We start from the raw sequence: 9,360 nt of genomic DNA, 5'->3' as shown, positions 1-9,360 counted from the left end.
ACTGAAAGATCAGTGCAGTTTTAGGTCGGGACTGAATTCCAGTGACATAAATACTGTCATTACAAGGTGCCTAAGCACATACCAAAGGAAAATTAACTTCTAGCTGTGTCTTGCAATTCAATTTAATGAGTCAATGGGCATGTCTACCTGTGTCATTAACCCTGTCACTGGGATAAATCACAAGAAATGAGCATTTTTTCTTCTTTTTGTTCACTAGTGAATAGTGACTTCTCTGTGATTCAAGCAAGACTCTAGAACTGCAAATTTTCCACTTTATTGTTTTTATAGGTGCAAAAGTTTTAGAAATTCTGCTCCCAGTACTCATGTGGCCTTTCCTCTACATTATAAACATAAGGAAGAGGGCAGTCTGTGTGTCCCTCTCTACGTGACATTCTCAATAGCATTAAAAAGAAGATAATCAAATCGTGTCTCTGAGGTATCTGCATTGGGAACCTTGGCCCTGTGCAAAGTCTTCCTCTGTTGCAGTAAAATTTTTCACTGAAGTGAGCCCCTTTTCTAATTTAGTATGAATGAAATGAAAACTGAATTTTCAGCAAGTGTTCCCGTTTTACTGCTAAAAGTCGTCATGCCTGTTTTTATTCCATTCTACATCTCACTTGGACTGCTGATCGCATAGAGCTTATAAAGAGTTTATGCTACTGTTGATGACCATGTGTTTCTGTATCTTGATTCAATAGTCTTTGATGGTCCAATACTATTCCGATGGACATTGCTTTCACATGGTTCCTTCTTTAAACTCACGTGTTAGTTCATCGACTGCTTTTCCTAGAGCCAAAGGATGAAAGTCCAGGTACAAGAGGCATTTCAGCCGCTTATCAGTTCTGTTTCCACTGGTATCCCCTGACAGGCCCTTATCCAAACCTGACTGCTCACTCTGGAGGTGCAGTGTTCCCTGGCAGCTGTGGGCCTGGTCCCTTGGTGTTCCCAGGTTATCTGCTGGTTCCTCCGTGTTTTTGTGAGGTTGTAATTGGTGTCTGCTCAGCCTCACGTTCGCCTCTCCATCCCCATACAGTGAGTGGGATGTTAAAAATAACCTTTTTCTGTGAGACCGTAAAAGCAAGTGTTGCCTATAATAACCTTGTTAAAGTTTTTAACATAGGAGTATCAATTGCAGGTATTTATTGCCAAACAATAGGATGTTTTCTCTTCCCAAAATTTTAAAATTTATGAGGATTATATTATTCAAGGATAAATATACTTACTTAAAAACTTTTATTCAATAGCTTCAAGAAATTACTCCTTATATCTTCAAAATGCTTTTATGGGCTTACAATGAGGGCCAGTAACATGGCACATTTCATTTAAAAGGATGGTAAAGTAGTGCAGAGATAATAAAGCATCCACCTTTATATCTAATTGGAGCATGCACTTTTGCCTGCAAAAGCTGCACACAGTTCCCATGCTAATGCTGCAGCTGAACATGCAGATTAGGTCATTTTAGGCTCCTGTAGCTAACCAGGATAATTTGTACATAAGTACCTGATATGCATAGAGCACTGCTGCAAAGGTCCATGCAGGTATTTGGGATCAGATGCGTTTCTCCTGGCTCTCCCAGATGTGCTGCACAGCTGCAGCTGAGCTGCAGTTCAGCAGTTTGATGGACTCCAGCACAAGCCTTGTTGTACTCAGCATCCCTTGTCCACTCAAACTTGTAACCTGTAAGAGTCACACTTCAGGTGAAACAAAAGGAACCACCATTGTTTGATAGAAGCAGTGATACCAGGTTGCTTTCCAAATTTGTATCGAAGTAAAACAAGCAGATATAACCTAAAAGCTGGGGAAAATAGGCCAAAGCAAACAAGCATGAGGCAGGAGTATTGAAAGAGGGGAGCACAAACTAACATCAGTGTATTCTTAATCCACAGTTATCCCAGATTTGGATTAAACTGCCTTCTGGAGGGGTTTCCAGGACCCTTTTTGCATTGAAGTGTTTACCCCTGGTCACAGCATTTCTCCTTCTAATGGGTTTGTATTTTAAAAGGCATGAGATGAACTTTTCTGCCCTGTGTATCATGGACAGTGCTGCTGAGTCAAAAGCACAGTTAAAAACAAAGCAAATGTGTTGCTTTTTTAGTTCTTCAAATTCCATTGCTAATTATAGCGATGTGTATGTTGTTACTGCTGACACTATCCACCCGCCTTCTAAATTCCTTTCACTATACTCCTTTTCAGTTGCAGTATTAAAGCACTGCCAGCAATGCTAAGTGACATTGCTTGCATTTTACAGAATCATCATAGGGTATAGAGATTATATGTAGATTTTTATATAATCATCATCAAGGGGTGTTTTTATTGCACTCAGCCTAATGTTAAAAGATGTTCTTGTGTTATTCTTTGTGCTTTATAATTTTATTGTTTCTATATAACACACAGAAATCTAGAATTTGCTTCTAGTTTGCTCTTCTTTCCTCTGAGTCATTTTAGCCATAGGTATGGCTTGGTTATTGCAGAGTCACTAGAAGCTCTTTAAATTCTGCTTTTAAGGCACAAATCTGTTGTTCAAGATACTGTAAAACATCGGGGATGTGTGGCCTCTGCCCCATGGGTGCTGCAGCATTCCAAATACAACTTTATGGGATAAATTATCTTTATTTAGATAATCCATGAATATTGGAGAAGGATGTTATTCGTTACGTGATTGCTTTATAGATGTGGGAAATGGGAAAAGTCGTGCAGGGACTGTAGCTGGGGCTATGCCAAAGGAAGGATTGCAGCCAGTGACTGCACTCATATCATGTCCTGGTGACACAGCCTCTGTCCCTGCTCCGCAGGTGCGGCGGGGGTGGAGCTGACTCCGGCCCGAGGTGCTGCTTCTCCCGCGGGGTGGTGGACTTTGCTGCTGAAGTTATGCACATGCTGCACGGGGGATTTGCAACTACAGGCTGAGGTATGCAGGGAGCTTGATCAAGTACCTACGGGGAAGATGGCTTTTAATCTTACATGTGTTCTAAACAACAATATATTGCTGAACAGAAATACTTCCTCTTAAAGCAAAATGAACGCTCTTTTCCTAAAGAACAATCTGTTGAGCTGACAAACCTGCACCAGCTTTAATAAACTGACAGTGTATCCCCCCGTTAAAAACAGCAACATTTTACAACAAATAGAACTATTCAGAGATGTAAATGCCATACCGATGCTTTATTTTTTACATTTTAGAATACTTGTTATCACCAGAAAATAAAAATTCTCTATTAGATTAGAAACTCTTGTTTCTCAGCAACATCATGAATATTACTGGTCTAACTAGAAGGCTGAGAAGTTGAAACAGATGTGTGCTGAGAGCCCCATCAACTTCTAGAAAGCTAGTCCAGGTTTCTTTCCAACAGGACAGAATATTGCAGCTTCCCTACAAGGAGGAGGTAGGTGGCTCAAATGCCGTGTGATTCACGGCCATAAGAATGCGCCACCACCAGCCCATGCATGGATACTCACACGCCCTGATCAAATTATATGTTTGACACATTCTTAAACTGAACCTTTCTGCAAGCAATTACACATGTTAGTGATGCTGTGATTCAGTGTGGTGCTGGGTGATGATGAAATTCTGCAGGGCTGCTCCTCATGGCACATGGCACCAGGAAACAGGAACCTTAGCTTGCCTTTTTACCACTGGCTTCTCTCTGGAGATCAGCTATAATGAATATTGCCTTAAATGGTTGTGAAGGAGGACAACGTAGAGACATCACCTGTTGCAGTAGGTATTTTCTAGTAAATGTACTGAAAATTGTAAATGGAAGAAAAAACCTGAGATTTAAAACTTTTGTCGGACAGTGAAGACAAACACAGCATGGGACAGAGCTCATTGTGGCTCTTGGGGGGCTGCAGCCTCTGCCCAGGGAAGTGCAGCTTTGGGAACTGTAAAGGACAGAGGCAGTGAAAGGGTTCGTTCAGTGGTGTATGAACATGAACACTGCTGCAGTCAATCCCTTCTGGGTGCAACTGTAAGTCCGAAGAGGGAGGGAAAGGGAAGGAAGAAGGAATATCTGTCCATTTTTGGAAAAGTTACAAATTCTTAACACTGGTACACTGTGATGTCCTGCGCGTTGTCCTCTCAGGAACTCCTTTTCTTTGGGGCAAATCATTTCATGTCTCTTGAATACTTCTTAAAACATTTCCAATGCCAGCATTATTCATTCATGTTTATGAAGTCTGTTTATATTTGTGCTTCAGTAAATGTCACCATAAAAATAATATTATAAGTATTGGAAAAAATCTTTTCCCAAATCAGTGGCAAATCTCTTGGTGACTGTGATGGAATTAATCATCCAACTGGTCTGCAATGTTTGTAGAAAACAATGGATCTGCCTCCACACTCTGTTGGCTGAAAAGCTCTCTCAGACATTTGGTGTAGTTCTGTTATTTGTTCTAAGCATCATTTAGTGCCCTCAGTGACCTTATTATGTTTATATATATAATTAGAAAAAGATACATTTTAGGATGTGACATTTTTGGCCAGGTTAAAAAATGCACGTAATTAAATTGCTTCAGAAAGGATCAATTGTTCCTGGCTCTCCACTGGATTCTCTGTATTTCTTCCAAACAGGAAATTCTAGAAAAATTTCATTAAATTAATGTGTATTACCTAAAAAATTGATAAAAGACAGAGTTCTGTGGTTTTAAGAGCTCTCTATGAAAAAAGGGAGCAGAACTTTACCTCAAGGTAAAAAATCAGCACCCAACCGTGACATAAGAGTTTGCAGGCAAGACTTTCACTGGTGCCAGTTGAGCTGCACTGAAAGGAAATTATAGTTATGTAATAGAATGTTTTAGTGAATAGTTTCATAGTTCAATAAATTTTCTATGACTGGGAGAGACATGGGGCAGAGTGGGCTCTGAAGAAGACAGGATGATTTTCACAGTGTTCACCCTTTATTTCACACCAGTACTTCCTCTGACTTAGCCAGGAGTGATCCACAACTCTGACTAGGGACAAGATGTCAGACTTGAATTATAAAAATTACAGTGTGAGGTTCAGTTCGTTCTCATTTTAATCCATAGTGATATCTTTGGTTAGAAATTGTGTTAATAATGACAATCCTTATTTGGAATTGAGAAGGATTTCTAATTGAGAATGATTTACTAATTCTTAAAAACATAGGAACAAACTCCTCTTTGCTTCATTTAGAATCCCAGTAGATTTCCATTAGGCCTGGAGAGTTTTCTCTGTCCCCGTTTTCAGGCTTCATTGCGTTATCTGTATTCACTGCTTTATCTCCTATGGCATCTTCTTCATTATTAAGCAGGGTCTGAGAGGGAGAGATTGGATTAGAACAATTTTGTCATCTTATGGCACAAGACAATATAAAGTATCTCGTAACATTTTTGATATACTGATAAAGCAGATTTTTTGATATGAACTTTGTCTAACACATCTGATCTGTACAGTCTTCTGATATGTTGTATTTGCAGAGCTACTCTGTGATTTTTCAAAAACCTACCCACCAACCAATTTGCCTCTTTTAAGGACTCGTGAAGGGGGATGTAACACAGCCAGGGATGTTGATCTGTCCGTAAAAACTGAGAACTGCATAAATAAGGAGCTTGAGTTTGCAAAGTTGTTTTTCCCCTAGCAATATTTTCTAGGATTCTTCTTTCTCAGGACTTAGAATTAATCAGCCTGGCGGTACATAACACAGCTGAAAGAAATACCCTTTCTTTTAAGTTGCCAATGTAACCATGATTCAAAAAACCCCAACAAAAACAAAACCAAACCAGACAGTGTTGGGGAGGGCAACTGATTGAAAATGTGCCAGAATAATGGAGTTAGGTAAGGCTGTTAGAGAGCAATGGAATTATGGTAAGGCAGTAATAACTACTGTGGGAGTCTGGACTGTAAAATTTTCAGCTGTAATACCTCAACAGACAGTTCTTAAAAATTGACCTTTGTGTCACCTGCAAGCCTGTAGGAACAGGCATGTCCACTGCTGGTGAATAACAGGGTAGGAGCAGTTCTGGAGCAGTTGTGTGTGCAGTTCACATTGATCACAGAGCTTCTGTTGCAGAAGCAGGAAGAAATTAAGCTAAGAGTTACCGTAGTGAGTTAAAAAAAAAAAGTAAGTTATGAGGAAAAAAAAGGGACTCGTTTGGGAAAAATGGTTTCATTTTTGCAGGGCCTGGTGTTCTTGTACAGACGGCTACATTCTCCATCTCCTACCTTGTCCGTTTGCTGATCCTCAGGAGACCTTCATCTTTTATTTTCAGGTGAGCAGAGCTGGGCTCTGTGTGCCAGCAGAGCTTTCAGAAGCATTCTTTGAATGCAGAGAGATACCTGTAGGCAATTCTAGCAACACAGCTTTTATTTTCTTTTTCTTGACAGAAGACGACCAAACACTGAAAACAGTGGTGATTGCATTTGAACAACCAAGAAATCAAGTAAGTTTCAAATGGCTAAGAACAAATTCTCTGGGGAAAATAAACCAAAAATATTTCCACCTTCAACCTGAGAGATCAGCCTTCAGAGTGTGTAACCTGCCAGGTTCTGTGTTCACCATTAGGTATTTTGTACGAAACACCTTTTTTAATTCAGGGTGGTTTTCCCACAAGGGAATCTTTCCATGCTCCAAGTTAATTATGTTTCTCTCCTCTCATGTTTCTTTACTACCTAGAATTTTAAGCTAATGTAGTCTATTTTAGGTTTTTAAAAGTGCTCAGTGCTATGATATCTATGTAGTCATCTAAAAAAAGATTATTAAAATCTGAATACTTGGAAGTAGAGGACAGCTAGGGATCATCCTAGTTCTCACAGAACATAGTATCTTTGGGCTGGCTAAAATAGTTGTCCTCAAGTAGTCCTGATATGCATAGTGTGTACATTTTAATGAGGTGAGTTAATCCCTATGTTCTAGGAACAGACTTTGATAGTATTATCTGCCATTACTTACAATACTGTGTAAAATAGAGTGCACAGAGCTATTCTGGGACTGCCAGACCAGTTAAGGAAAAACAGTGTTTTACAGGACACTAAAATTGAGCTGCTTGCAGGCACTCAGCTCTCGTTGGGGTCAACGTCAGCAGAGACTGCTGTAACAGAGAGAGGGCATGTACTCTCCTAAGATAAAGCCAGATGCTGAGGTTTTGCAATAAATCCCTTGCCCCACAATTTCCATCAGCCTTGTCCCTACCTGGAAGTCTTCAAAGCCTGTTAGCAAACAGCAACAAGTGTTCTACTGACACCTAAGATGGGGAAAATAAAACACCAGCAGTGCTAAATGTCACACTTGGAAATGGCAATCGTACATGTTCAGCAGCCCATTACCCACTGAAGATTAAAAAATAATGTGAGTCCTTGCTGGGGGGATGCATCACCAGTCAGAAAAATGGAAAGCACTGAGCTCAGAGAGAGTGGAACCTGCTGAATGTGCTGGCAGGAGCCTGTGCCAGTGAGCTGTTACCTAATAACTTGGTAATTCAAGCTCTGATACCGAGTCAGGGAGCACAAGGGAGCCTCTTGTAGCCTAGCATTTAGAGACCTGAAACCAAAAATCAACTAAAATTACTTAATTTTTAATTTTTTTTAATATTAGCAGTCCAGTGTTTATGTGATCTCTGAGACATAAGGGGGAGCAAAGTGGAGTTAAATGTTGCTGTAAAGCCAGAATGGAGAAGTGGGGTCAAATAAGCAAGCAGGAATCTTTTTAACATCAGTCTTGAGCTGTGAGGGCTCTGTAGTCCAGTAGTGGTGGGCCACTGTTCCCAGGAGCAGGTACCAACACTTCATGGAAGGTGCTGGAAATGCAGGCAGGTCAGCAGGTGCATGGCAATGCCTTTTGTCCCCACGTCCCAAGGGAGCACTGGAGTGACCTGAGAGACAACTGAAGTGGTGGCTGCAGAGGGGAGTGATGCTGCTCTGTGGGAAGAGGCTTCTGGAGGGCAGGGAAGTTCCTTCAGTGGCCGGTGGTGGTTGTGGTTTGGCATGTGTGTTCCTGATTCACCCATAGATTTGTGTGAAGATTGTCAGTAATTTGATTGGTAGGGGCTTACCAGGTAAAGGACAATAAAGGCTGCTCAGGGGTAGTCAGAGATGATGCTCACACTGGTAAGGGCTCCCTAAAAAGCAGTAAGAGTTTCCTGAAATCTTCTCCAGCATGTTGTCCAGCTGAAAAAAAAAGTTAAAAATAATGTGAAGACATCAACTTGATTAGTTTAACATTAATGCTTGCTTTAATATCTAAAATGCTTTCTTCCACCTTCTATAACCTTATGGAAAGCCTCCACTGAATTTGCTCGGAGCAGGTCCTTCGAGGTGCAGAAGAATCTTTGGTTTAAAGAAGGAAGTAACACCAATGAATACAGCCCAGTTCCAACCAGTGATTGCATTTCTGTGCAATTGTTTGATTAGAAAAATACATTATTTTCAGATAATTTGTAATGGATGTAAGAGCTTGACATTAGCTACTTACTGTATCCCAAGACCAGCTTAAAACCACTGTGGAACCTCCTTATGGTACGTTGGAAATGGAGTAGAAAATGTGAGAGCTTGTAATCAGTCCTTTAAGATCTTGTAGTAAAATTAATTTTCATAGAACTTGGGTTGTTTCACAGAGTGACACAAACAGCACTCTAGATCTGTACTGATTTATTTTTGTGCACTTCATTCTTCATTTCAACTGCCTTGCTTCTTGTGGAGTAATTTACATATATGCAAAATAAATGTAAAAAAACCCTCAAAATTGTGGCCTTTCTCACTATGATTTTGCAAGTACTAATAATAGAACAGGGTGCAAGACAAGTGGAGAATCTTGCCTTCAGGCATGAGTCTAATTTCACAGCATTTTTGTCCAGTTCATTGTTTTGATGTTATTCTTAATTTATCGGTATTTTTACTAATTAGAAAAATACTCAACAAATTGCACCATTCAAAAAATTGTTGTGCAGTTCAACAGCTAATACACATTTTAATCTGGAGTGTTGTGAATGATGGCAAGAAGCAAGACATGATGGAGTGGGGGTAGGGAACTTGGAATAATTCAAAGAAATTGGAGAGAAGGCAAGGAGCTCATTTTATTCCCATTTATCAATTAAGGCAGGATTCTGTGTTTATCCATTGTGGCAGACAGAGGGAAGGAAAGAGAGGAGGGGGTCATGAGTTGGGTGTTTGTCTGTGAGCACGCCAGTTGTGGTGGGAGAGGTGAACACAGCAAAAGAGAGAAGTTGCTGTTGGTATTCACAATCAAAGAAATGTCTGAGCAGGGCAGTGATCGGCTCGGCCAAGTCTGTAGCCCCCATAGTAGCCAGGTGGCCAGTTCCCCACTTAGTCTGCCAAGTGAGTTGATCATGAGCTCGGAGCCAGACAGAGTGCCAGGTGGCCAGATCCATCACTCAGCATCCAATTAACAA

General features: G+C 40.5%; 1 long non-coding RNA gene across 1 annotated transcript; it reads left to right on the top strand.

Annotated features, from left to right (window-relative positions):
• Positions 1 to 1,896: 1,896 nt before the first annotated feature.
• Positions 1,897 to 8,629, top strand: LOC138120781 (uncharacterized). Its single transcript, XR_011155960.1, has 5 exons — positions 1,897 to 1,986; positions 2,793 to 2,908; positions 6,135 to 6,225; positions 6,341 to 6,396; positions 8,232 to 8,629. It is a non-coding gene; the product is annotated as an uncharacterized lncRNA (long non-coding RNA).
• The last annotated feature ends 731 nt before the right edge of the window (positions 8,630 to 9,360 follow it).

The sequence above is a fragment of the Aphelocoma coerulescens genome, chromosome 19 (assembly GCF_041296385.1).
Source record: "Aphelocoma coerulescens isolate FSJ_1873_10779 chromosome 19, UR_Acoe_1.0, whole genome shotgun sequence".
Classification (NCBI taxonomy): Eukaryota; Metazoa; Chordata; class Aves; order Passeriformes; family Corvidae; genus Aphelocoma; species Aphelocoma coerulescens.
This window is presented reverse-complemented; position numbering and strand designations above follow the sequence as displayed.